The sequence below is a fragment of the Canis lupus genome, chromosome 22 (genome assembly GCF_003254725.2).
Source record: "Canis lupus dingo isolate Sandy chromosome 22, ASM325472v2, whole genome shotgun sequence".
NCBI classification, from domain to species: Eukaryota; Metazoa; Chordata; class Mammalia; order Carnivora; family Canidae; genus Canis; species Canis lupus.
This window is the reverse complement of record NC_064264.1, coordinates 6,624,862-6,652,306: the sequence shown is the minus strand read 5'-3', so window position 1 is coordinate 6,652,306 and position 27,445 is coordinate 6,624,862. Positions and strand designations below refer to the sequence as shown.

General features: G+C 42.5%; 2 long non-coding RNA genes across 18 annotated transcripts in view; one reads left to right on the top strand and one right to left on the bottom strand.

Moving 5' to 3' along the window:
* Positions 1-27,445, top strand: part of LOC112678853 (uncharacterized) — a 145,166-nt gene that overhangs the window by 60,809 nt on the left and 56,912 nt on the right. The window contains exon 6 of one of the 17 annotated variants that reach the window (XR_007404830.1): positions 24,824-25,211. The exons of the other annotated variants lie outside the window; for them this stretch is intronic. This is a non-coding gene — a long non-coding RNA (uncharacterized LOC112678853). The remainder of the gene's footprint in view (positions 1-24,823; positions 25,212-27,445) is intronic. 17 annotated transcript variants of the gene reach the window in all.
* Positions 9-21,332, bottom strand: LOC118351926 (uncharacterized). The gene is made up of 3 exons (XR_004808160.2): positions 21,208-21,332; positions 14,248-14,308; positions 9-1,977 (listed from the first exon to the last, which is right to left on the bottom strand). It is a non-coding gene; the product is annotated as an uncharacterized LOC118351926 (long non-coding RNA).

The window sequence follows — 27,445 nt, the reverse complement described above, 5'->3', positions numbered from 1 at the left end:
GTCTATCTTATTCACTACTATATTTCTAGCACTGCACAAAGGGTATGGTACTTACTGTGTGCTCAATAAATATTTACTGAAAGAATGAATGAATGATAAAACGACTCACTAAAACAAAACATATTATTCAATACATACCAAATATATGTTTATTAAATAGTTGCTATAGACTGTCACCATATGGTAGATAATTCTGGGAGGCTAATAATAGCTCTAATCTGTAGAAATTGGTACCGTCAAGAGAGGAACAAATTTGACAGGCTCAGTTTTGGGTATGTAAAATTTGAGGTGCCAGCATGTCTGTTTTGTATTCCCTTGGTCTTATTATCCACTAAAATCCTGAAGGTCCTTTCAGCTCATGCTGGTATGCCACATGTCCTCTCCCATGCACTACGCAGTTAATAGAAAAACAATTCACACTTCTCATTAACATTTCTCGCTGAACATTACATCACCACTCAGCCCCTCGAAGTTGCTCTAAATCCTGGAGCTTGTCACAGTGTACTGGTCTCCTCTGCCAGCTATGCATTCTCTCAGTGTTTGTTTAACATCTTCTCAAAGCTCCTAATCCAATTAATTTTTAAATGGTGACTATGTCAGGAACTGTGGCACCCCACCGAAAACCTCCCTCCAGATATCAAAATGCACAGGCCTGCAATCTTTGGCTATAGCCTTTCAGCTATTAGGTAGCCCCTGCTTGGGATGGACTTCGAGGTGAGTCAGAAGCTCTGGCTTAACTGGAGCATTCCAGAGCTCCCTAGCTAGCTCTTTAGTCACTTTCAGCTCTGGCTGTCTCTCAGCACTGTGGCTTCCACCTTCTCCTAACAAATAAGGGGAATCTGGAAGGTTCTGCAAGCCCAACTGAATCCAGTTCCTACACCCTAGGACGGCAGAGGGCCAGGGCCCCTTAGCCAAGTTTCATCGCAAGTCCATGAAGGGCAGTGTTTTATAGGCACTCCGTGTCGGAGCCAAGGTAAACAGGCTGCGTCCCGATTGTCTGTCCCACTGGGGTTGGGCAGAGCGGAGAGACTGGGGAAGCCAAAGAGCAGAGAGGTTGAAAGGGATGGTTGGCAGGGAAACTGGCAGGTCTTGATTCATGCCACCATCATGGCGACTTCTGGAAGCAATGAGAGGGACTATAAGGGACATGGTATGATAAAGATGATCACTGAGAAGGTGGCGCCAGTGGATAGATTTGATTCCAAACGGGCAAAAGAGCATTAACCTTTACTTCAAAGCCATCTTCTCAAACATGGTGAGTGTGTTCTGTATAAAGCTGAAGGGAATGTATGTACCACAAGGTCCCCAGTGGCAGACAGACCCTTCCCTGGGTACCCTGAGGCAGGCAGCTCTGTGGGGCAGCCACTGCCAGCACCCCAGAAGAGAGAGAAGAAGCTGCATTCCTGGCCGCTGCCACCTCCCTGGCCCACCTCCCTGCATGCGTGCCTTGGCCAAAAGGCCATTGACACCTGCTCTTACACTTAGTGGAAGAGTCGTTCAGTCCTTGTTTACCCTACATGTCACATCACGGCTGCCTTTTAAATTTTCTGCATACATTCCTGGCTCAGTCAGTTAGGCGATCGACTCTTGGCTTCGGCACAGGTTGTGATCTCAGGATCGTGAGATGGAGCCCCACATTGGATTGTGTGCTGAATATGGAACCTGCTTAGGGTTCTCTCTCTCCCCCTCCTCTTCCCCTGACCCCCCCTCCCACTTGTGCACACACACACACACACTCTCTCTCTTAAACAATTAAAATTTCTTCATAATCCTCAAAGCTGCTAACAGGAGTGAAATGAACAGCTTCATGTTGGAAAATCCATAGGCGGTGATTTTACTGTGAACTAGAGTCACAAATGGGAGCATGTGGTCAGCGCTCAGGGGTCTTGGTAACAGATCAGGTGATTCCCAGAAGACAGTAAAGCCAGAGGGCGAGAGCAGCTGGTGATGTAGTTGGTGGATTCAGGTTGGCTGGAGCTGAAAGGCAACAGAGCAGTGGAAGTCAATGCAGAAAGCCCTGCCCAGGCCTGACAATGCCCGTGGCCGGTACTGTCCTGTTGTTACACTCGTATGTAATGATTCATGGAGTCATCCAGCCCAGCAGTCGGGGCCCAGCCCAGAAACAGCCCATGCTGTTCCCTCATAGCCCACTGGTTAGGTTTACTCTGCCAGGTTTTACCTCAAGGAAGCATATTGACTGTACAGATATCAAGCCTCGGGCCACTGAGAGATCCCAGCAATCTGGTCCAGAGATCTCTGGGAAGCTTCTGCAGTGCCAAACCGTCCCAATTGCTAAGTTTCAGTAAACAGCCCTCGGTTACCTATGGCATAAACCAGGTGCTGTCACATAAACCGTTTCACTTAATCCTGTCTCTACAATCTCTTTCCAGCCTTTCATTTTCACAGGCTCTCATTCAAGGCCTCACGATTTCTGTCTTTACTTCTGTAAAGGACTCTGACCTGATTCCCCCTCATCTACACAAAAGCCAGAAGAAACTTGCAAATGTATGAATTTGATCAAGTCATTCTGCTTCTTAAAGATGTTTTGTGTTCCCATGCTTTTGGGGTAAGGTCAGCCATTGGCTAGGCATTCAAGGCCCTCTGTGGCCACACCAGCCCACCTCATGCCCCAGGCCTCCCCATCTGTACTCACCCAGAGTGGGCATACTGCCTCACACCCTTTATGCCTTTCCATGGGAACTTCCCCTCTCTATGCCTGCCAGACAGTTCTGATTCCTCCTTTGTGATTTCTAGCATCTCCCTTTACTCCCTGAAGTCTTTCCAAACAACACCCACCACAGTCAGTCTCCCCCACCCATGGGCAGTGGAGTGACTCTACAACTTGTACCACTTTCTCCTATTGCACTCACCACACTCCCCTGTAACCCTTTGTCTCCTTCATTTTCAGGGGAGGATATATATCTTCCAGCAAGGGGGAGAGAAGTAGTTCTTGAAGGAGGGGTCTGGAAAAATCATACTCTTTTTTATTATAAAGCACAGATCTGAATACAATCCATAAATATATGCACAGTGTACCTGTGGTATTAAAATTTCATGGAGAGCAGGGAAAGATAAGGAAAAGAATGTCTAAGAAGGTTCCTTAGAGGCCAGTAATGAAAAATAGGTTGAGAAATACAGAACTGATTTGTTCATACATCTTACCCACCAACTGGACTATGAACATTTTGTGAGTCCCCAGAGTTGATAGAATGTTTTGAATAAATGTCGAACATTGAAAGCTGAGTGCAGTGTGTACTTGAATGAATTCTCCCAGTAATCCTGTGGGGTGGCATTACTGCCCCATTGGAGGAAGATAAGGAAACAGGTGCTACATGCCCCTCTCCCACCTCCACTACCAAAGTTTCAGAGTCAGTAAAGGCTAAAGTAGAAACATTTTATTTTATTTTTATTTTTTTAAAGAGTTTATTTATTTATCCATGAGAGAGAGAGAGAGGCAGAGACACAGACAGAGGGAGAAGCAGGCTCCCCACAAGGAGCCTGATGTGGGACTCAATCCTGGGACTCCAGGATCACACCCTGAGCTGAAAGCAGACACTCAACCACTGAGCCATCCAGGCATCCCTAAAGTAGAAACATTTTAAATTCAGTACTTCTAGAGTCCAAATTTAATGTTCTCTTACACTTTAGTATGATGGATGTAATTTACACAAAACCAGGACAATATATTTCCCAATTTGCCTTCAACATTCAAAAGTGCTCTGGTTGGAATAACCTAAACCAATTTGAGTGCCCAAGAACAACCTTGGAAAATCAAGCCTGGGGTGTGGCAGACTCAAGCAAAGACTCCCCAGCACTTGGAGGGGTTTTGATGTGGATAGTGGCCTTCTACCTGATTCAGGAGATTCCAAAATATAACCAGGTGTAGCCAACACCACCCATTGAGTTCATAACCCTGAGCCTTGCAGTTAATCCAATTAAATTAAATTTTTTTAAAACCCAGCCTTGAGCCTTTCCTATGTATTGAACTGAGCCACACAGGGCTACTTTGCCCTCAGGAGGTGAGGGTGGTGGAATAAGAAAAGAATACCACAGTTGTAATGCAAGATTCAACAAGATGACAGTCATGAGAGAGACTTGGACAACTCTAAGCCAGGAGATGAGCTGCAATGGGAAATAATGAGGACGGGAAGGTTATTAACAAAGATGCTTTCCTTGTTGAAAGCAAAGCAAAGCAATGTCTATAAAATGGTTTTATGAGTAAATTTGTTGAAGCAGGAGGAGCTGAGTAGTTCAACCCAGTGTTTTATTCTTTCCAAGGTCAAGATGAGGTTTGAAATTGGATTTATGGGTCTGTTTGTTCAATAAAACTCTTCACTTTCCACTCCTGAGCTTATGAGCAGTGGATAAAAATACCTATTGAATGGGAGTTCATCTGCCTAGGATGAAACCTTTTGCTTTTAAACATAAATACTTCATGCATACAGAAAAAAAAAAGCACTAATCATAAGTGCACAGTTAATGAATTTGCACAAGAAGACCAAACCCTTGTAACAACCACCCAGATAAAGAAACAGAACATTATTGCATCCTGAAACCTGTCCTGGTTATACCATAGATTAATTTTGCCTTTTTTGAACTTTAAAGAAATGGAATCATACAATATATAGTCCGTGTGTCTGATTTCTTTTGCTCAATAATATTATCTGTGAGATTCATCCAGATTGTTGCAAGTAGCAATAATTTGATCTTTCTCATTGCTGAAAGCATTTCATTGTGTGGATATATCATTTATTTACCTACTCTACTGCTGATAAATATTTGGATTGTTTCCACTTTTTGGTCATTATGTACAGAGCTACTATGAATATTTTTTCTACATGTCTTTTGATGAGTGTATGTGCTCATATACACCTAAGAGTTAGAAGGACTAGTTCATAGCATATACATATGTTCAGATTTAGTAGATTTTGCTAAAGACATTTGAAAAGTGGTTTACCAACTGTGTAACAATAGTGTACAAGAGTTCCGAATATTCCAAATCCTTTCCAATACTTGGTATTGAATGTCTTTTTTCATTTTAGCCAGTCTGGTGTCTGTTTTTGAAGTTTGTGATTTTAATTTGCATTTTCTTAATGACTAATGAAGTTAGGTATCTATTCATATGTTTACTGGCCATTTGAATTTTCTCTTTTGTAAACAACTTCTTCAAGTCTGCTGCACTTTTTTTCTGTTTAGACGTCTATCTTTTTCTTATTAATTTGTAGGAGATCTTTATATATTTTGGATACAAGTCCTTTGTCTTGTATATAATTTGCTAATATTTTCTTCCAATCTTTGACTTCATTTTTCACTCTTTTAATGGTGTCTTTTGATTAACTGAAGTTTTTTTCCTTTTTTTAAGATTTATTTATTTACTTTAGAGAGAGAGAGAGTTGGGGGGAGGGGCAAAGGGAGAAGGAGAGAAAATCTCAAGCAGACTCTGCGCTGAGCACAGAGCCCAACGCAGGGCCAATCTCATGACTCTGAGATCATGACCTGAGCCAAAACCAAGAGTTGAACATTTAACTGACTACATCACCCAGGCACACTGGAGTTTTTCTTTTTTAATACCCTGTAGTGCCAGTTTTATATTTAGTACATCATAAAATTTATAAATGCTATTAATGAAATCTTTGCCTCTCCTCTGCTCATGAAAATAATCATCTGATTTTAATACTGAGTTTTCCAATCTGTGAGCATGATCTATACCTTCATTTTTGCAGGTCTTCTTCACTTTATCTCGGTAATGTTCTATATGTTTCAGTCTACAGATTTTGCTCATTTTTTGTTAGATTTACATTCAACTTTGGGCAAACTCCAAATATCTTTCCAGTTTCAAGAGATATTTTTTTTAAAAAAGAGTCTAAAATATGTGCCTTGAATTCAGAATGCTTTAATACAATCGTGGCATGCAATTGCAGAAAGATAAAAGACAGAATATTAATTAAGTAGTAATTGTGTGATGGAGGCAACTAAAAAAGAGAGAGGCAAGCAACCAAAATGGGTTGAAATTGTTGGCAGAGATGCCTGATACAGGATGTAAAAAGGTATGAGATGGGCTTGAGACAGTGAATGGCATTTACAGGGTGGACTGAAAGGAAGTGTTTCAAGAGAAAAACTGGAATGAGCTGAAGTCCAGAAGTTAGAATGAACATAGCATGTTAAGGGACTCATAGGACACTGGTTGATGAAAGTATTTACACTCTGATTCATGAGTAGTGGGAGATAAGATGAAATACTGAGCTTAGAGGCCCTATGAACAACAGAGTGAAGATCTTCCAGTCCATTTTGATTATGGAGTTTGGCATTCTGGCCCCTGGAAGGGAGCTCAGCAAGTTTTCACCCTTGCTTGACATTAATTGGCAGCTATTTTAGAGTTTCCTGATAGGAACTCCCGTGCTTTCACCCTTGAACCAGACTTCCTATCCAAGAAGGCTTCCAATCAAGAAATGAACTATTTATTATAGAATATATAATCCAGAGACACTCTCATAGTAACCAGAGCTCGTGGCCCAACCAGAAGGCTTAGATTCAGCATCTACCACCAAATACTTTTGAGAGGGCTAAGCTGTAAAATCCAGTTGTGATGACTACTCAATGCATGCATTCTGTAGCAACAGCTGAATTTCTCAGAAGACATGCGGCTGGAAGTGGGTGTTCAAGTCATAGATCACTGGTCGGGTTTTTGATGCCCTATTTCCTTCCTAACTTAGGCAAAGTTAAAACTAGCTGACTTAGGGAAGCTCCAGAACTCATGGAAGAAGGTCCTCAGACCTCCTGGGAACTACTGGAATGAGTAAGGCGTGGAGTAGCCAGTAATGAGTTCAAATGATAAGATTCCTAAATGGGACATGAGTATGCATTTTGCCAAGATTCATTCTAATTTTGGAACCCAACTGGAAACTTCTGAACGTCATGTTCCATTTGGCTCTGACAAAATGCAGCTCTGCATTGCTTTGTGTTTATTTTATCCTTCAAGATCAGAGCATAATTTATTTGTAGTTAGATTTTTGTGTTTAGCACAAACCTCCATTTAGATAGAAAAACAAGATGATATTTTTTTCTTATATGTCCTTAGGGGAAAAAAAGATGTACAATGGAGAAAGTTTCCACTAGAAAAACATGCATGCCCAATATAGAAAATTTACGCAAACAGAAGCACCCAGAGGAGAAATATTTTATAAAGCCTAAAGTATAATGAGTCCTCAAACTTGGCACAAAATAGTAGAGATTAGATCCAGAAAATCTTCAGGACTCTCCTACATTTAGGCAGGACTGCATCTTCTCTAGCACCTCCTCCTTGTTAAAATTTCTTACCATATTTAAACAAATATTTCGAGAAGAAATATTATAACTTCCCTTGGAACTATGTTCTGTAACACTCTAACACTAGGTCTCAAACATGAAGATGCTTTCCTATAAGTACCTTTCCCCCCTCTTTAACTCATTTTTCATTTAATATCAAATGATTTTTTTTTTGGTATTATTGGTACAAATCCAAATTCCCCTATAGCTAAAGTGTACTAGGGCCTACAATAAAACAAAAATTAAGAAGAGTTGCAGATAAGGTTACATTAACCAGAACTCTTTCAGAAGCTCAATATAAAGTAAGACCCCCCAAAAAGGAGATTTATTGGCTCAGGTCGCAAGAGTCTTCTCACCACCTCCAGTTAGAAAGGTCTCAGAGAAGGATTCTAATTGATCAAACTGAATTGTGTGCCCAAGTCTGGACTAATCACTGTGGCTAGACCTGGGTCATACACCCAAAGTGGCATGTGCTCGTAGAAAGTGGATTTATTTCCAGGAGAAAGAGGAATTATAGATGATCACTTAGGGACAATCATAAACTGACAAATTTGAAAGAAGCAAAAAGAAATGTTTTCACAGTGTATCATATCTAGTACATTAGGTTTTGGAGAAAGCATTATTTCTTTAAGAAAGACAAAGGTGTTACAAAAGAGCACTGATTAGCCTTGAGACCTTGCTCTAGAATGTATACGTTTACTGTAGATGTCTTATGAGCATCGAGAAGGCAGTATAGCATAATGGCTAAGAACATTAACTTTGGATTCTAACTTACTCAAATTCAAATCCTCACAGTGCCAATGGCTAACTTTGGTATTTGGGCAAGTTACTTATCCTCCTGAATGAGTAATAGTAAAATTTACCTCTTTGGTTATTGTGAGGATTAAATGAAATAATAAAATGAAACATAAAATGCTTGGTACAGTGTCCATCACTTAGAGATCACTAAATGTTTAGTCCAGCTATTATGGTTTTCATTACAAGCATTATATATAATATGTTATAATATATACTAATATTTACATATTAAATATAATTATTATTATTAATTATTAGTTGTTAGTAATTATTACTATTAAGAGTGCCCAGGGATTTCAAGGCTAGAGAGTTCCTAGGATGGGTGATAGTGATAATGTTCCATTCTATCATCCTTCTGGAATAAAAAACATGTCTCTCTATACATCGTCTCCATTTATATCCAACTCCATCATTTGCCTAAAGTTACTTAAAATCTCTTTCTTCTACCTTCCATAATTTCTCTTTCTATCCACTGAGGCATGAAACACTAATGGATCTGGGTGGGAAAAGCAAGATGATGGTGCCCTTGATACTTGTTTTAATCTTTCCAAAAGAGACTTCACAGGTAATTGAAGTCCAAGAAATTACAGTCTTAGGAAGTGTCCATGCCATGAGCAACAAAAGATAACTCCTCAGAGAGATATCAAAACAGTTGACCAACTTCTGGAACCAATTGGCAAAGTTATGTGTAACCACACAAGATTACATTGCAGAGGAAAAGCTGTGAGGTCCTCTAGGAAAAATTGGAGTCTTCAAGACTGGACTTCTCTATCTTCTCATTAACTCTGTTATGTCTTACTTTTCATAAAACTTTCCATTGAAAACTCCAGAAAGGGAGATATCTCAAGAAAAACTAGTTCCTTTACTTCAACTGCAGCTCTCGGGGATCCTTGTTGCCTGGAGATTTAGGACCTAGAATTTTTTTAATCAAGTAAAATAGTGTGAGACAGAAAAACAGGTTACCATTTGAGCTTAACTTCCATGCTCTATTGAATGTCCATGGTAGCAATTACTCAGGACTCAGTCTCTTTTTTTTTTTTTTAAGAAAATGTTTCATAATATTTTTTTCCTTCTAATTATGAAAGGCAGATAAAATAATACCTTATATTTATATAGAACTAGCCCTTGGAAAGTGCTACAAATAATGTAATTCTTTCTCCCTCCAGAATTCCTTGTGGAAGTAACATATTTTCCTCACACCACTTTTATAGATTACATAGTCTGTCAGAATCATTGTGGGGGCCAGAACCTGGGTTTTCTTTGGATTTCAAATAAGGTATTAGGTTTCCTTTCTATTAGAAAAACAACATTTTTAGGCAAGGGAAAGAGAAAGAGAAGAAAGAAAGAAAGAAAGAAAGAAAGAAAGAAAGAAAGAAAGAAAGAAAGAAAGAAGGAAGGAAGGAAGGAAGGAAGGAAGGAAGGAAGGAAGGAAGGAAGGAAGGAAGGAAGGAAGGAAAGAAAGAAAGAAAGAAAGAAAGAAAGAAAGAAAGAAAGAAAGAAAGAAAGAAAAGAAAGAAAGAAAGAAAGAAAGAAAGAAAGAAAGAAAGAAAGAAAGAAAGAAAAAGAAGGAAGAAAAAGAAAGAAAAGGCTTTTATACATAGTGCTCAAGGATTGCCATGGGAAAGAGCTCAGTTAAAACATATTGTTTTTCAACATAATCAAATAATCATTTTCCCATTTTCTTACAAACTTTTTATAGCCATAACTTGAATGGTATAGATAGTATACAAATATACTATCTATATCAGAATCATCTGCTCATAGTAATGTTCAGTATTGGACTGTGAAACTCATGTGTGTCCAAGGTCACAATATATTTCTTCCTGTGAGTGGCAGTGGTTTTTAATTTTTTTTTCTAACTGAAGTGTAATTGACATATAACATTTTATTAGTTTCAGGTGTGCAACATAATGATTTGCTATTTGTATATATTGAGAAATTATGGCCACAGTAAGTCTAGTTAACATCTTTTGCCTTACATAGTTATAAAATTTCTTTTCTTGTGATGTGAATGTTTAAGATCTCCTAATGTACATCAGTGTCTTACTACAATAAATGTTTATTTATCGTTCATGTGACAGTACAATGTGGATTCTACTCAGCAGGTGATGGCTATCCTCCATGCAGTGGTTCAGAAACTCAGGTCTCTTCCCATTTTGTGGCTTCACTATCCTCTAGGGTAGTTTTTTTCTATCAGTTCTAAGTAGAGGCCAGGAATATACAATTCACAGGAGAGATCCTGCAAAAAAGAATTTTCTGGCCCAAAATGTCAGTAGTGCCAAGGTTGAGAAATACTGCCCAAGGGACACATCTTCTGCATCCGGCCAGCTAAACAGGGAAGTGGAGAAACTGATTAAGATATAATTGCTTTGTAAATGCCTTGACCTAGAAACATTAGTCACATCATTCCCACCTAAATGCAAAAGAGGCTAAGAAATGAGTCCTAGTGGGCAGCTGCTTCCAGCAACAGCTCTTTTATTGGGGGGGAGGGGGGGGAGCAAGCATTTTTAGTGAAGAGCCAGTTAACTTGTCATAGGGGTCAATGGCAAGATTTGAATTGTGTACTTGCCTGGCTTACTCACAACACTCTTGAAGCATCAATATGAGCCAATGAAACCAGTAATATATATAAATGCAACCCTGAATTTCTCCTTGGGTTGCAATCTTCTGTCTAATGTCTTCTGTCTAACGTTTAATATATTATTAGGTGTTGCAAACAACACAGTCAAAGAGAATTTTCGGTCTTCCCACCAAAATGTTATTTTTCTCTCATCTTTCTCATTTCAGCAAATGATGACACCATGCTCCTCCCCTCTTTCTGACATCCTCTTCCAGTTGTTCAGCAGGTCTTTGCAGCTCTATCCCCAAGATACATGCCTGCGTCTATTACCATTGACTAGCTTTTCTAGCCTAACAACCAAAATAACCTTCTAATTGGCCTTTCTGTAACCTTTCTTTTCCCACTACCGCCTGTTTGTTCGTATAACCAAAGTGTCCTTTATAAACTATAAAGACTATTTCTGCGCATCTGGTGCCCGATTACTCTCTTGAGTGCCTTGGAACATGCCCCAGCAGGGATCGTGTGAGACCAATTTACTTCACTCCATTGTTCCTCTGAGGTCTGCACACCCTTCCTTCACCCTCACAGGTCCCTGAACTTGCTGTTAGCACTGGTTTGGTGGTTTCTAGATTCACAATAGTCACCTTCTTTGTACCCTTCTAGGAATGTGGCATAGTATTGTAATATGGAGAGTCAATTTGTCAACCTGGGGAAGCTAATTTGTCCAAATCCATGAAACTCACCATAGTCTACAAAACTCATCATGGTCTGGCCCCTGTCCCTCTCATCTCCTCTCCTGCCTTTCTTCACCTCTTCACTTTGCTGCAGACACACTGGCCCTCCAATGTGCCGGCTCATCTCGGTCTCAGAGCCTTCGTGTTCCCTTTCTCCTTGGAGCATCCTTGCCTGGGTGCTTGCACACCTGCCTCCTTCTCATCATTCTAGCCCCAGGTATTATCCACCAAAAGTGAAACACTCCTGAAATTGCTGTTACCACCCCTCTCCACCTCTCAAAACCCATATCCCACCCCTATTTCAGTTTCTCCAGAACACTTATCAGCCCTGGAGCTGATACATATTATTCATTTGCTTGTATATTACTTGTCACCCCCTGCCACAGAATGGAAGCTCCTTGAGGACAAGGGCTTTGCTGGTCCTGTCCATCACTGTACCCCTAGTCCTAGAACAGGACCTGGCCTGTAGGTGTGATCGATACATAGTTAATGCATAGTCATTGAATCAGTGAGCCAACAGGAGAATAGTGGTACCCTGGAGAATAGGAAGTAGTGAATCTGAGGTCTTGTTCCAGCTCTGCCACAGATCTCAGAGGCTCACAAATAAATCTCATAGATCACAGTCCCTCCCCTGTAAACCTGTTTTCTTACCCAGGAAAAGAACTAACCACAAAGGCCTCCTAGAAACACAGACTTAGTAAGGAATTCTCTCCAGGGCCAGCAGACTGGCTGTCATTCATTGGTGGGTCACTTCAGAAACCTTTGTGTGCTTACTACCCAAAAGTGACTTCTGACCTTCTAGGCCACACACAGAATTGCCATTACTGAGGGAGTCAGAGGCCTAGTGAAGAAAATCATAATCATTATCATCCTTTCCTCTCCACATTCAACCTCTTTTATCTTTTTCTCTGGAATATCCTGGCTGCCCTCTCATATTCTCTAACAGCCAAGACTGCTCTGTACTTTTGGAAAATGTCATGATCCAAAAACCAGATCCTCTCAGCCAATACACCCCTGGAAGTTTCCTTCAGCTGGCCATGTGGCTGCTTCCTGGTTCCCACATTAGGCTGAGATGCTGCTTGGGGTACACACATGGCTAGCAGTAGCCTCACCTTTGATGTCCTCTTTCATCCCTCTGCATTGTCCTTTTCAGACTGAGTTCCTCATTCCTTCAATTAACAGCTATTTACTGAGCACTGAACTGGGCTTTAAAATGGATACAAGCTGAGGCACAATTACTGTGAATAAAACTTAAGCTCTAAGACCGATTTGCAAAAGTGAAACATTTTCACTGAAATCAGTTAAAACTATCCTTCTGCTCTGACTTCCCCTTCACCACACTAACCCCTGCGCAAGTTGCCACAGCATTTTTGGGATTCTGCTGAAGGGAAGGTGAGTTGGAGATACATTTGGTTTGCATTTAATGGGATACATTTATATGGTTCAAAGTCATGTTTGTATATAATAGTTATGTTATTGCTATACAAGTCAGCATAAAATTGCTTCTAGAAATACTCTGAGAACCCACTGCACCAACTCATCTAGTGTCATGATATGAAGACACACAGCCAGGTGCCATACCACAATAAAATGCATTATGCAGAATCCAGACCTGCAAATGGATGGGAAATGGAGGATCGCCCAGATTTGAGGTTACAAAAGTAGAAGCTCGTCTGTGGGAATTCCTCTAGTCATCACACGTATAAAATCGCAAATACAGATTTCAGTTCTCATGGACATGTAGTAAAAAAGGAAGTTCTCTCTGTGTCCGTAGGGCACAAACTCTTGAGGAGTAGTACTTTAAATAGCAAATATATCCTTGTGAGAATTGTTCATGCATCCCAACTATTTAATTTAAAATTTTAAAAAAACTGGTGTTGATCAACCATGTCAGAGGAAAGACTATCCTTCTATTGTTTTTTCCTATAAAATTATTGTCATATAAAGAGGCTATCAAAGAATATGTAGCCAAAAAGGTATGGGGAAAACAGTATTGTAGAGGTATGTCAGGCAATTAGTTAATAGAAATGGTATGCTATGGGGGATGGAGGAGTGGGGTGTGATGTTTGTAGGGTTTGTCAGCATTTAAATTTTTAAAATTTATTTCTATTTCTATCCTTAATCTGAATAAATATTTAATGTTCATAAATGCTCCCACAGTTGTTAAGCTAACTGGGTCGTCTCCTGGATACAGGTTCTAATGATATGCCTGTGGTTATTAAGGAGCTTCCAACAGATATTGAGTGAGTCCCAGATAGGAAAAAAGGTGAAGAAATTATCAGAATGCATTTGACAGTCCCTCTATCTACCAATCCATCATTCCCCTTATCTCCCCTAAAAGTAATCCCCAACAAATTAGACTCTTAACAACCATGCTCTTGAGGGAAATGGAAGGCGCTAAATTGTGGCATGTGTTATAGGTCAAATTCAGCAACACTTCTCTGTCCCTTTGGCCATCACCATCAGAGGAAAGTCAGCAAGTGTGACAGGGCTAAGCATTGTTTTAGACTCAGGTGTCCTAAGACAGGCCCTACAAAGGGACCTTCTGATCTTACTGGGTCAGTCACCCTGAGGGCTGAGGACAGCAAGTTTGTCACTGGAAGACCCTGAATGCAGTAGCAGTGTGGTGTCAATGAATGTTCTCTCTAGAAGCCTGCGTATTTTCTTCCTTCTGTGTGTAGACCACAATGATTAGTCAACTGATTTCCAATCAGTCAGTGAATGTTTGACTTGAGTGAGCCACTTACAGCAGATTTGGAACAACAAATTGGGTATGATGCTGCCCATCCCCTACCCTTCAACCCGTCACAGAGTTGTTTGCAAAAGATCCGTCAAATGGAGCCAGCTTACCAATTGACTGGCGACTGTGGTTACCATTTCATAAAAGAAAACGAAGCGCATCATGGTTTTCCTACAAAAATTAACCAGAAATGTAAAGGGATTAGACTCAGAACAGTATGTGAAGCAGCCAACAATTAATCATTTACTACAGGGTGGGTGACCTTTTCATTGAAGGTAACCCGTATAATTAAACAGCCTCTTGCTGAGTGGGTGTTGAAACTGAAATTCTCTAGGCCTGACTCAAGGCTTTTCCACCTGGTTCCTGGCTCCTTTGGAATTGGTTGGGAGGCAGGTTGCCTCTCATAACAAATTCTGGGAAATCCCCGCCTCAGGCCTGCCTTGGAAAACACTGGCAGTGTTTTCCTTTGTCATTTAAAGTTTGTTTGTGTGCTGGGCAAGGAAAAGCCTGCAAGCAGGTACTTGAACTGGGTGGAATGAAAGCCTAGGGATCAAATAGCGCCCTAGACCCATTGCCAAGGCCAAGGGAGGGACAGAGGTCTAATCACAGAAAGTGGCTGCAGCTGCACTCCAAAGCTGTCATTACTGTCTTGCTGTAACCCCTGAAAGCTTGTTTATTTCCTGTTTCAAACTTCCGGAAGGGTACCACGCAGGACAGTTATGAAGGGCAGTAACATCACAGCCTTTTGTCTTTCATTTGGGTGGTACCATCTTCAACATTAGTAAGTCCAAATCCAGTTTGGCGTGGCAGGCTCCTTTTGATCTGTAGACATCTTCTGATCCCTGCCCCAGGGACCCCTTGCCCCCACATCTCCCCACTCCTAGGCTTCCTCTGTGAAAGGAGAGATTTAGAGATGATCAAGCTGATGACACTTAATTCAGATTCAATGTTTCTCTTAAGTCTGAAATCCTCTGAATCTGATGGGAGAGGAGAAGGAAGTGAAACTGGATAGTCTAAATAATTTGTAGTTAAAGCCGAGATTTATGAGGGGAATTACTCCCCAGAGCTTGATTTTGCATGTTGTTGGACCTGGGAGCCAGATTCTCCCCTCTGTCTGCCCACATGTGTCTCTCATGGCTCTGTGGCATGACCCTTCCATGGTGGGAGAAAGCTACAAGTGTTCCACAAGCAGGGAGTCTTGGCCCTGAAAGCCCCAGGAGAGTGGCTTGTTGGTGTGTTTGGTAATTAGCATGTGGCTCTTCAAGATGAAAAAGAAAGACTTTGTGGTGACAGGGGAGGAAGCAAAAGGAAGGAAAGAAAGAACCACAGACTGTGAGAAACACTCCCAGGGAGACCAGGCCTGGGGGAATGCAGGATGCAACTTAGACCTTAGAGTTTTGTTTGGCCCCCCACTTTGCCAAAGAGGTAGGCATTAGAGTGGGATCATTTTGGAGCCACAGGTTAGAACCGGTTCTACTTAGGTCAGGCCCTGCTAAAATTCATTTTGAGAAGTTTGAAGACTGGAGAAGAAAACTGAAATTCTAGCATTCTTTAACACACACACACACACACACACACTGCTTTATGAAGATAGAGGGCAAAGTGAATTAATATAACACACTTAAAACAGTACCTAACACATAGTAGATGCTATAGAAGCACTATTGTATTTCCTGCTTTAACTGTGAACTGTTAGTAGTAGTAGTAGTAGTAGTAGTAGTAGTAGTAGTACTGTATTTTGACATTGCTTTCAAATAACTGATTTTGAACATAAAAATGTAGATAGGACATCCCAGCCATATTTTTGCTTTTCTCAGTAACTGCATATGCGTAGACAAAGCAGTGAGCTAAAGGAGATGGTGTACCTGGCTTAGAGCCCAGGGGCAGCTACAGGAAGGCAGAGTAGTGGGAGGCATGCTGAAGATAGGAATAAGCCTGGTGAACTGCTTGTGTATGAGTGCGGCAGTGTGCCTGACTCCCCAGTGTAAGGGAAGAGCCGGAGAGACAGAGGCCAATGTCTGAACCCTCACCTGTGAAGTATGTAGCTGTGAAAATTACTGAGTATGTCTGAGCCACCAATTCCTCTTTTACAAATGGGTATGATTAAACCACCTCCCAAGGGAGGCACAGAAGACTAAGTGACTAAGTGGGGTTCAGCTGGCTTCTGCCTCTCAGCATTGAGAGGGTTTTATTATCTGGAGTTTGTGATAGAGCAAAAGAAATTAGGAAAGAGAGGCAAAATCCACCTGTGGAATGCCATCTAACCAATCTACTCAACAGTTAACTTGAGCATAAATGAGCACATACAATCAGTTAGGATTCAAATCCACACCTAGCCCAGAGTAAGAGGTCCTGGTGGGCTTTTTGGTCCTCTCTCTGTAAGGGATTTCGGGGCTTCACCCAGGTGGGCCTAATCTGAAAGAAGGACCTGACCTGGTCCTTTCCCCACCCAGATCCTTTTAGGACCTTCCTCCATGTGTATTGGTTGGCTAGTTGTGGTCCCTGGTCTTCCTCCATGTGCCCCACAAGTATCCAGCCCATGTTGGTCTCCCTGGAACCATCTCTTCCAACCCAGACAAGTTTCCAATTATAGCCAATTCTTACTGCTTTTAGTTCAGGATTTAAGAATCATCACCTTTATCTTTATAACCATTGCTGGTCCCAAACTCATTCTTTCTCAGTAAAATGGGAATAATCTCATAGGTTTGTTTTTATTCAGTTAGCACAATGCTTGCCACCTGTATGTAAAATTATTTTTAATGTTATTCACAATCATTGCCATCATCGTCTTCATAATTCAGTCATGCTACTCTTTAAACTGGCTTCCAGAGATGCCCTTCAAAATCACCTCTAGCAGTTTCTCTTTACATCAGAAGTTGATTTTATGAATCACCCCAATGTTTGGCAAGGAGAAGACAACTTTCAAGTGGAGGGTTACCGAACAAAGCAAAACGAAACAAAAGAATGAATTCCTGAATGATGCAAAAGTCATTTACTTTACGACTATTTCCTCTGTTCCACTTGAAACCTACTCAAGTGTAGTTTCGTTGTTGAATTATTTAATGCCAGTCGGGTAAGAGCCTTTAGGGAGTTAACTTACATCCCAGGGGCCAGCCTGGCATATTTATCTTCAATTCCTGGTGGAACTAACATAATCTATTTTAACATGTTACCATTCTACTCTTCTTTAGAGCACCTAAATGCTAAGTTCAGGCAGCACATAGAGGCCCAGATTCCGTTCACCCAAGGAAGTGGAAACAGGTAGAAAGCAACAGTCCTCCTGTGGATTGGGGATCCTCAGAGTTGGTTTGTAAATAAGTTACTGCTGGAATCTTGACATTTGGGATTAAATCCCAGATCAGAACACAACATAAAGAAAGGGAGAAGCCATTCAGTTGTAATGTAACTGGCCTGGCATGAGGTGGCCCAGACAATACCATGTGCCGGAGAGAAACCCTGTGCTCAACAGACAGGAGCACTCTGTCCACCAGGAAGAAAGGCATTAAGCACAAGAAGGATGATTTCCCAGATGTTGTATTAGTCTGCTGGACATCCCCCCTGAGATTAGGCAATTAGCTTTGTTTTGATTCTGTGCTCACTGAGAAACCTTCTAATTTTTTCTTCAGTCATCCCAGGTACCTTAATTCCCGAAGAAGGTGTACCCTGGATTATGGGAATGAATATATGGGTAGCACCCATCTTTGTGTAGGAATAAATTTGTTTTGTGGCATACACAGCCACTGCCCATGAGTTTAGCATGATGCAGTCAGCTCCAGGTAGATAGAAGAATAGAGAGTCAGCATCAGAAAGCTGAGAATCTATCATTCAGTCAATGCTCTTTGAAGTTCTGTTGTGCCTCAGTGTCCTCATCTATAAAGCAGTGGTAAACAATAGTGCCTCTTTTGTATGGTTGCTGTGAGGATTTATGATTTAGTAGATGTAGATTATTTATATATATATATATGTGTGTGCATGTATGTGTATGAAATGATTTTACATGTGGAAGTACTTAGAATGGTATCTGTGATTCATAGTGACCCCACAAGATTCCCCATTAGAAGCCACCACCTAGGAGCACCTGGGTGGCTCAGCGGTTGAGCATCTGCCTTCAGCTCAGGATATGATCCTGGAGTCCTGGGATCGAGTCCCACATCGGGCTCCCTGCATGGAGCCTGCTTCTCCCTCTGCCTATGTCTCTGCTCTCTCTCTCTCTCTCTCTCTCCATCTGTGTGTCTCTCATGAATAAGTAAATTAAAAAAATAAAAAGAAGCCACCACTTAATGTCACTCTGCCTTAGACTTTGTTACAGGGCATGCAAAGTACTTATTTCCTCTAGCTACTCCACTCTGATAACTCGAGGCTTTGAATAAAAGCTACACACATCATACCTTTGGGGGCATGTGACCTGTGCAAGTTGCCTGGGGCCTGCACTTAGTTTAATGCTTGGCTCTTGCCGTCTTGAAGTTCTTAATAATTTTCACAAAGGGGATCCACATTCTTATTTTGCATCAGGCCCTGCAAATTATGCAACCAACCCTAGTTCCCTGTCTTCAAAGACTAGCCAAGTGGCCTTGGGAAGGCTATTCCCTTTCCAGATGGCTCTATCTTAGTTTTATGGATGTTGTGGAGACAATGATGAAAGAAATGAGATTAATATGGCCACAGACCCAGGCTTGCCAACGAGCAGAATAAAGCCTTCTTGAATGTGTAGCAATGTGTTCAGGCTATAGGCAATAAATTCTCTTCCAGGGGTCTCCATAGACTCAAAGAAATCTGAAAGAAACTGTGGATGTGCTTCCCATCACTATCAATTCCCCCAAATAACAAACATACTTGGTAATTCATAGAGAAATGATTTGAGTTACTCAGAGATACAGAGCAGCCATCTTGGCCTTCAGCACAGGGAGTGCCCAAAGAGCATCCGACCACTGTTGGGAAACTGAGAGCACAGTTATTTAGGCTGGGGTCTCCCAATGGAGACTATTATGGGGGGTGGGCAGGAGGACATGACCATGACCACTTTGGACAAGCAGCTGAGGCCAGGTAACCTCACAGGTGACATCCAAGTCCACCACAGGAGCTTTCGCCTCCAGCAGTGTACCCCAGTGGGCTGGGAGCCTGTCTTGGTGCTCATGCAGGATGTTACCTACTTGGGTGGGATGTCCACTAAATTCAATAACGGGAGTAAGAGGCAGAGTGTTTTGAGGCCATTATTGTAAACTGTTCCTTCTTTGAGTTTCTAAGTGAGAGTGGCCCAAGGAAAAAGGGGTCTACAAATTCTCGGCCTCGTTGTTCTGGTATGTGTGTATTTTGTTCATGCAGTAGGTCTGACTTTGACACTGGTGGATATGACTTGGTAGCCATGAAATCACTTTTCCATGACCAGGTTCATTCCTATCATCTGCTTGCTCCCCATCTCTGGCCCTGAAGTGATGATGGAATTTACCAGTAGGTACCAGCGACACAGACCTGTGGATGAGCTTTCTGAAATGCTGCCTCAAATCCCCTTTTAGAGAAATCCATCTAAATATCCCACAATAATTCAGTTTCTTTGAACACTTGGATCGCTCTGTTCTGATTTTAGAATCTAGAAATGCAGCGCAAGATATTTCTAAGCTGGGAATTTGCCATCGTGTTGCAGGAGTGCAGCAGCAACCCCAGAGAGAAATTTTTCAAGGCTGCAGGGAAAACAAGGGCTGGAAAAATGTTTGTTTATTGCCAGCTCTCCCCACAGCCACTTACATAAGAGCTCGTGCTGAGACAGGCTGTCCTGCCCAGACCCTGGATTAAGAGTTACGCTCCTTGGGACCATGACAGAAACAATGTGGGAACCACACAGCCATGGCCCGTGACGCAGTCCAGGAAGGAAAAGCAAGTGTTGTGTGGCGATTAGTCCTTTCACAATGGTGTGATGGTTTCCTGGGGTGTTTTCCAGTTTGCGGGTGGTGGCACAGTCTGCAGGAGGGGAAAGGCTCTCTGAGCGAGATATGGCTGAAGAATGGTTCCTCGTTTTCCCATTTTGAAGATAAAACAATGCACAAAAGTGTGTGAGCTGAAGGGCAGAGTCAAAAGTTCAGCTATCTTCTGACCTTCCAGATCCATTCTGACTTTCGAGCCACGAAAATAAACACTATATCCAAATCTGGGGGCATTTAAAAAGTGTGGACAAAACTGTGTAGATTTTGTTCAACTGTTTACTGCACTATATATATACTTTTTTCTTCACAAAACAAACATGAGAAACAAAGTCCGCCAGGAAAAAAATGCAAAAGCCTTTTACAGCTTGCCTTCCCCCATGCTGTTACTGAAAAGCAGATGTGAAGGGCAGAGATGCAGGCCTGTAATCAAGCTTGTGAAGCAGCCATGAGGCAGTCTAAACTATTCGCAGCAGCCTCCCTCTACAGGAGACGCCACAGCCTCTTCGTGTAGACTGTTCCAGGCTCTAAGTGAATATCAAAAAAACATTTTCCATATGTTTTAACTTAACTTCTGGTTTAAACATGGGCCCATTCATCCTGTTCCTTCCTTAACAGCCTTCAAGAGTAATTGTCCACTTACTTTGCTGCTTGCCATTCATACCTGGGTGTGCATTTTTCATACACCAGACACACCTATCTCTTAGCGTCTGTCGTCACAAAAAAGGTTTCTGCTTGTTGCTTTGGAATGACAGGTTGAAACTAGCACAACCTTACACACATAGGAGATATTCAGTCAGGATTTTGCTGATGGAGTCATCTCTCTCTCTCTCCCTCTCTCTCTCTCTCTCTCTCCTTAATTCTCCTGCTACTTTGTTCGCTTCCCTCCCCCTATTTTTCTTTTTTTTTTCTCCCTCTGCTGCCAAAACATTGTGTTTACCAGTGAATCTACTGAGTACTCTCTAAATCTCTGATTGACACCAAAATAGAAAAACACTCACTTTGGGACGCCAATTTGGGGCTGAATCTATGTGAGTTTGGAGTCATAATTTATTTTAAGCAAGTAGAGGTCCAGAAAGAGCAGAGGTAGCAAGATCCCATGCATCACCTGTGGATTCCATCTCACTGGACCTCACAGATAAGAATCTGTCTCACCTGAATGATGTTCTGTCCCTTCTTTTTTCTGACTCTTCCCCAAATCATAATGGACAGGCTGGACTCTGACGCTAATAGCTTCTGATTTTTAGTTCACTTTTCAGCATTTCTAGGAAAGAGGAAAACTGAGAAAGGACCTAAATTATTCAGGACTCATGGGTTACAAATGGAAGAAACACATCTTAAACCAGCATAAGCCTAAAAGGAAATTTATTTGTTCATATAACAAAAACAAAAAAGACAGTTGGATTGAGGCATATCCTCAGGACTCTCATTCTCTCTCCTTTTTGCTCTTGCTTGATGCTATTTTCCCAGACCAGATCCTCCATGGAGGTGGGGACACAGCCATGGGCAAAGCTCACCTCCTCATAGCTCATGATCTGAGCACATAGGTGTTTTCTCCCGTTCCCCCTAGGGGCTGGGAAAAAAATCCAAGATGAGATGCTGATTGGCCCATTCACTAAGGCTAACCACATGAGGTATGTGATCAGCTCTCCTAGGTCATGTCTCCCATGCGGCCAGGAGGACAGTTGGTCTCTGTTATCACAAGAGGGGTGGGGAATTCTAGGCAGATTAAATAGCAGTTAATATAGCAACTAAGGAAAAGAACTCCATGAAGACGCCAGGTCTACTGACAGATGACTCCTCCCTATCCTCGCAGCCCCATTTGTGAGAAATACTACATGTGGTCTAAGGTTTCTTGGACCCTTTACATGAAGATATAACAACAAGTCAACATCCTACCATCCTGGTGGGGAAGAGGTGGGGATGCTTTGTCTGATTTTCCTACCAATACCGAGAAGTAATTAGAGATGAAATTTGGGATTCACAAAAAATTATAGAGCCAGAGAATTGGAGAATATCTAAGAGAATCTAGATTTCCCATCTCTGGCCAGAGCTTTACAAAGAAGGGTGATGATGGATGGTGAAAGATCTTGTACAGGTAGAGGGTCTTGCACTAGGTGAGAAGCTGGACAAAGAAACTCTTAAAAGTCCTTTAGTCTGGGATCCCTGGGTGGCGCAGTGGTTTGGCGCCTGCCTTTGGCCCAGGGCGTGATCCTGGAGACCCGGGATCGAATCCCACGTCGGGCTCCCGGTGCATGGAGCCTGCTTCTCCCTCTGCCTATGTCTCTGCCTCTCTCTCTCTCTCTCTCTGTGACTATCATAAATAAATAAATAAAAATTTAAAAAAAAAAAAGAAAAAGTCCTTTAGTCTGTGAGAGGATGTGAGTCTATGAAGCCATCCTAAATTGAAGTTGGTTGGTTCTTTCCTTAAATTGTTCAGGACATTTTCTCACACCACCACTCTTACTGATTAGAACGATCAGCAAACCTTGTACTAGAGGATTCCATCTGGATGTTTCATTTAAACACCCCACTCTGGCAATGTAAGCCCATACCCTTGAAGCCTGGGAATTCACAAGTCCTTAGAAACTAGTAAGCCTTCCCTTCCTCCTCATCCCATGTTAGACAACATTTGTGAGCCTCCTTTTCTATAAATTTTGGCATTTTTATTCCTTTTCTTTGTGTCTTGGCTATACTAACCAAATCACAGCTGAGAAGAGAAGCCTGGGGTTGAATACAGAGGTCTAAAATATCTTCAAATTGCCTTTTTCTGGCCACAGAGAATTAGAGAAGTCAAGAAAGCAAGAGAAAGAGTTGATCTTTGTTCTCATTTTCCTACTCCCTTCCAGTGATAGGCAGGAAAAAAAAAAAAAACCCAAAGATGTTTATATCCTAATCCCTGGAAACTGTGGATATGTTATGTTCTGTGACAAAGAGGAATTCTGGCTGCTTTTCAGCTGACTTGAAGATAGGAAGATTACCCTGGGGAGCCCGATGTAATCCCAAGGGTCCTTCAAAATAGAAGAGGGAGGCAGGAGAGGAAGTGGAGTGATGCAATGTGAGGAGGACTCCACACACCACTGCTGGCTCAGAAGCCAGGAGAAGGGAGCCATCACCCAAAGAACAGAGGCATCTTCTAGCAACTGCAAAGCAAGGAAGCAGATTCTTCTCTGGAGCTTCCAGAGAAGAAGGAAGCCCTGCGAACATTTAGGTTTTAGCTCCATTAGACCCATGTTGAACCTCTGACCTACAGAACTGCAAGATAATAAATTTGGGTTGTCTAAACCACCAAGTTTATGCTTGTTGCAGCCACAGTAAGAAGCTAACACATTTCCTATTTCTTTCATGTGTGTCCTGAAGTGTTAGGTTCTTTAGGATTCTAGCCACCGAACCAAATAAAGACAAGATAGATAGTTTAGCGGACAAGGGAAACAGACTTGATGTTATGACTATGACTTTACTTCGTGACTTTGGATGAATCAGAAAACAGGCTATGACTTTACTTTGTGACTTTGGGTAAATCCGTTTCTCTGGTACTCAGTTTCCACATCTGTAAAATGAGGTTGTTTTATTAAACAGTCTCAAGAGCCTTTCTCCCCTTTAAGTTCAGAGATGCAATATCCTTGACCTTTTCTTCATGATGTAGAACATTCTGCATGCCCAGGCCAACCACTCCCTTCACCCTCTTCACTTCCCTCTCACCTCCCCCCACCTGCCTACCCCCATCACAGCTCACAGCAGAGCTTTGGATAGGGAGGGAAAGTCCAGGTGCTCATGATGTCTCTCAGGTCCTATCCCACAATGAGTGAAGGCAGCAGTGGTCAGAGTAGGCTCATCAGCAGCCCAGTTTGCTATCTGTACTCAGGCAGAAAGTATCTAGTGCTAAGTAAGCACTGTGGGGGCTAACATGCTGGAGAATTCCTAAACCCAGGTGATGACAGAGGTCCAGCTGAAGGAGGGGAGACTGTGTTAGCTCCAAAGAGACATAGGCTTTGGATGAGGGTATTCAGTGCATCAGTAGTGGCAACGGGCAAGGCCCACAGTGAGTTGGGAGTGGTGAGTCAACCAGGCTCATAGAAGAGAAGTCTTTGCAGTGGACATAAAGTCAGAAAGACATATTAAAACCAGATAGTGGTGGCCTTTAAAAATTCTGGGACAAGGCTATGAAGACTGAGTGACCTCCATAAGGCTGTACTGCATTTTGTGCCATAGCATATGCACAAAGCTTAGTATAGCACCAGACACATAATAGGTGCTCAACACAATAGGTGCTCAGTATTTGTTGAAGGAATAAATGAAGCATAAACATTTTTTTTTTGAACAGGACATTGCCATAACCCAAGATAAATTTAAGGAAGGTTAATGGAACCTCAGTGTGCAAAACGGATTGGAGGGTCAGGGGTGGGATGTCTGGATACCAATCAAGAGTCTGCCAAACCGATTAAGACCTAAGGGTTGAGTTGGGCCAGTGGGCAGTGTGAACTGAAGGGAAGAGACCCATGTGCCATTAAAACTTTCTTTAAACCAGTCCAGCTGGGAGGATGTCATTTTCATTCATGCAAATCTCCAAGGAAGGAGCCACCCCCCCACCTCATGAATAAGAACAATACAATAGCCCAGACAGGCCAGCACACACTGAACAAAATCCTCAGGCAGCAATTTCAGCATCTGTAACCCACATCATATTTTCGGTGGAAATGACCACTAATCTCTGCACAATTATTCTCCCTGTAATCAAAGCTGGTTCTTAGCTCACTCTTTCCTTCCCTAGGCTCAACAAGTCTGATTCCCCTAACCACTTACAGAGGCCCATTCACCAAGTCTTCTGGTCACTTGCGTTCTTCTCTTCTGACTTCTTTCCAACTTCCCTCTCCCTGAAGTCATTTACCTGAATCAGAGGACCAGTTTTGCTCCAGCTACATTCATCCTACAGGCCTGCTTTTTCTCTAAGTAGTTGGCAAGGAGCACAGCTGTGTTCCAGGAGGGAGGCCTGGTCTCACAGGAACACTGCAGTGACGTCCCAAGCCCAGCCAGCCAAGGATGCAGACGGTCCTAGCCTAGAGGAACCCCACAGAAATCAGCAAGAAGCCCACCTCCAAACAGTGTCTGGCCTCAAATCCCAGAAGAACCCACCATCCTCTTCCTCTTCACCATCCTCTGTAAGTTTTCCTATCTTTATATTGGCCAAAGCCTGGCCAGCAAGGACAGAAGGGTAATTGATGGCCGTAAGGGATATCAAAGTGCTATTGAGCGAAACCACAACTCAACAGCCTCACAGGTGCTTCCTGCACCAGGGAGGGAAAGAAGTGTCTTTAGAAAGCCCTAAATAACTCTAGGCAGGGATGTCAACTTGACAAATGACTCTCAAGAAATAGCCCTGTTGTTCTCTGGTGTGTGATTCATCCCAGGCGGTGCTGGTGTGGGGGGCAAGGCCCAGCCGTGAGTCCCACGGCTGTCACTTGGGGCCGCTCTTCAGCGTGCCTCTCAGGAAGGAATAAGAAGGCTCCGTGTTGGTTCCCTTGGCCCAGGTCTCACTCTGACCTTATTCTCCAGTGGTTTTATTCCATGAATCCTGGATTTGTGCTGATTTGGATTAAGCTGCTTTAAGTGAAGGATGGATGCCATGAGGAGGCTCTCTGAGCATCTCAAGGTCTCCCTCCATTGGATGTTAGCTCTCAGTGCTTCTTGCAGTCATAGCAACAAAGACCATGACCTCCTCAGGACAGAGACCCCCCCCTTCTACTCCCCATTCTCAGTTCCTCAAAGAACTGGCTTAAGTGATTGTCAAATGTCGGACTGAATAAATGCAAAGGTCCCAAGACCAAGAGTCATGATCGCTAGTTTCTGGTCTTGGCTCTGACAACAAATAACTGGAACCTTGGCCATGTACTGAAGTTCTCTGCTCCTCCTCACCCTTGTGTGTGCAATGAGAATGCAAGCTCTCCAATCCCCTTAAACTCAGACTGTGAGGTTCAGAGAGGCCTGCAGGGGCTGAACAGAGTTTACACTGGGCTCAGGGGAACAAAGCTGAGGCACATATGAGGCACCAACAATTGTTTTGCACACCCAGCAGCAGTGGTAAAACAAAGCACATTGAAAACCCAGGTAGAAGGTGCATAATAATTTCATTTAGTAGGTAGGCCTGGAGGCCTTGTCCAGTGACACTAGATGGAGGTATTGTGAATAGGAAGTGGGCGGGCGGGGAGCCTTGGGCCCACACCTGACATAAATACAGCCCTATCAGCACCCCTGAGTTTATTGGGTGCTCTCCACCAAGGTGTTCCAGCCACCAAACTATGATATGTGCATTCTTTGGCCTATGCTGTTTCTTCTGTGAAACAACACAGCAAATACATTGTCCAAGGAAGGCTGTCCTACCAGCAGAGGCCATTTTGTATGTGTGAGTTCCCAAGAGAAATCTCTACACAAGATGGAATGAATGGTTTTGTAATGAAATCATGGACACGTTCTAAGGAGACTGGCCAGTGTGTCCCAACAGGAGGCCCATTTCTCAAAATGATCATCTGATTAATTCCCCCATGGCGGTGGATGTGCCCTGGGTTTTAATGCCCTTGGTTTTCGTCAATGGCAGTTTTGTTAATGTTAACAGAAAGCAAGACAAATCCTTTTGAAATCCAGGTCTGATGGGTGCCTGAATATGTGCCCTCCTCTGAAGATGGCTATAATCTTGAGATTGAAGAATTGAGTGAAATTGTGTCTTTTATGGGAAGGCATTTTAAGCAACTGGAAATAAGGGTCACAAAAATTTTCAGGAGTTTTAACAACCCCAGTTTCCCCTCTGGGAATCATTTCAGGTTCTTTTTTGACAGATCACTGATGCCCCTGCTCAGTGAGGCTCTTCATGCCAGAGAAGTCAGTTAGTGAGGATCTGGACTTGGCCTTCATTTCTCTTCACCTTTGTGGAAAGCATCTAGTTCTCCTCACACTTTGGCTTGGCTTAGGCAGGGGCTAGGATCTGACTGTGTCTCCCCTTCCCCAAATTCATGTTGAAATCCTGACTTCCAAAGATGCTGGTATTAAAAGATAGGGCCTTTGGGGTGCTTAAGTCATGAAAGAGGAGACTTCATGAATGCAATTAGTGTTCTTATAAAAGAAACCCAGTACTTTCTAGCCCCTTCCACCGAATGAGGATACAATGAGAAATCTGTGACCCAGAAGAAGGCCTTCACTAGAACCTAACCATGCTGGCACCCTGATCTCAGACTTCCAGACTCCAGAACTGTGAGCAATAAATGTTTGTTGTTTGTAAGCCACCCAGTCTGTGGTATTTTTCATAGCAGCCTGAATGGACTAAGACAGTGGGTCTGACAGGAAGGGGTTTTGTTTAAGCTATGGATCTTTGCCAGAGTCTGGTATTCTCTGGGGGATGGAC